This window comes from Bubalus bubalis, chromosome 9, assembly GCF_019923935.1.
Source record: "Bubalus bubalis isolate 160015118507 breed Murrah chromosome 9, NDDB_SH_1, whole genome shotgun sequence".
Classification (NCBI taxonomy): Eukaryota; Metazoa; Chordata; class Mammalia; order Artiodactyla; family Bovidae; genus Bubalus; species Bubalus bubalis.
This window is the reverse complement of record NC_059165.1, coordinates 97,096,071-97,097,721: the sequence shown is the minus strand read 5'-3', so window position 1 is coordinate 97,097,721 and position 1,651 is coordinate 97,096,071. Positions and strand designations below refer to the sequence as shown.

At 41.2% G+C, this 1,651-nt stretch overlaps 1 pseudogene; it reads left to right on the top strand.

The window, feature by feature from the left end:
- The first annotated feature begins 494 nt into the window (after nucleotides 1–494).
- LOC123464580 lies at nucleotides 495–1,421 on the top strand (annotated as a pseudogene).
- Nucleotides 1,422–1,651: the final 230 nt, after the last annotated feature.

Below are 1,651 nucleotides of genomic sequence, written 5' to 3'. Positions count from 1 at the left end.
ACCCCAGCTGCATGCTAAAGATAAACTAAGGACCCCCTCCCTTCAGGGCACAATTTCCTATCGATAGGGTATAAGTTGGCTGTAAAGGGAGAGCACTGGTTTCTCTCTAAAGCCAGTCACTTTCTTTATTCCTATAATAAATCTCTTTCTGCCTAAATACCCAGCTAGCTCTCTTTTGATCTGACTCACCTTACACATTTGGGTCAGTTCTAATGACGTTGATGAACCTGAAGTCTATCATACAGAGTTAAAGCAAGAGAAAGACAAATACTGTATATTAATGCATCTATATGAAATTTAGAAAGATGGTACTGATGATTCTACATGAAAGTCAGCAAAGGAGACACAAATATAAAGAACAGACTTTTGGATCAAATGTGAATATTTTGTTTGTGAATTGCTAGAATCCAAAATATGGACACAGTGTTGCATGCCCATTTGTTTGTTTCCTTTCTTTCAATCTTCTCTTCTTTTTCAAAAGGTGTCAAAGCTATATGGACCCACAGAATCTAACAAATGACTCAGAATTCTTCCTCATGGGACTCTCAGATGAACAGAACAGCAGCCTTTGTTCTTTATCCTCTTCCTATCCATGTACCTTGTGACCATGCTTGGGAACCTGCTCATCTTTCTGGCTGTCACCTCTGAGCCCCACCTCCACACTCCCGTGACTTCTTCCTCTCCAACTTATCCTTGGCTGACATCAGTTTCACCTCCACCACAATCCCGAAAATGATTCTGGACATTCAGACTCACTGCAGGGTCATCTCCTATGCAGGATGCCTGACACAGGTGTCCTTTTTTATGCTTTTAAAGGTGTTTGGATAGTCTCTCCCTGACTGTGATGACCTATGACCGGTTTGTAGCCATCTGTAACCCTCTGCATTACTTGGTCATAATGAACACACGTCTCCGTGGCTTATTGGTTTGGTATCACTTTTCATTAGTCTCTTGGTTTCCCAGATGCACAATTCAATGGTGTTAAAATTCACCTACTTCACATGTGGAAATTTTCTCATTTCTTTTGTGAGCCTTCTCAACTCTTCGACTTTGCATGTTCTGACACTTTCACCAATAACACAGTTGTGTATTTTGGTGCCATCTCTGGTTTTCTCCCTATCTCAGGCATCTTTTTCTCATATTATAAAATTGTTTCCTCTATTCTAAGGGTCCCTTCATCAGGTGGGGGGAATAAATCTTTCTCCACCTGTGGCTCTCACCTGGCAGTTGTTTGCTTATTTTATGAAACAGGTCTTGTGTACCTCAGCTTAGCTATCTCACAATCTTGCAGGAAGGATACAGCAGCCTCAGTGATGTACACTGTGCTCACCCCCATGCTGAACCCCTTCATCTACAACGTGAAGAACAAAGATGTCAAAAGGGTCATGTGGAGGTCTGTCAGCAAAACAATCTGTTTCTAAAAAATGTTTTGTTTTGGGTTTTTTTAGTGGATGGGATATAGAATACGAATCTATATTTTTAAATTAATTTATTTTAATTGGAGGCTAATTATTTTACAATATTGTAGTGCTTTCTTCCATACCTTGACATGAATCAGCCATGGGTGTACATGTGACCCCATTCTGAGCCCCCCTCCCACTTCTCTCCCCATCACATCCCTTGGGGTCATCCCAGTGCACTGGCTGTGAGC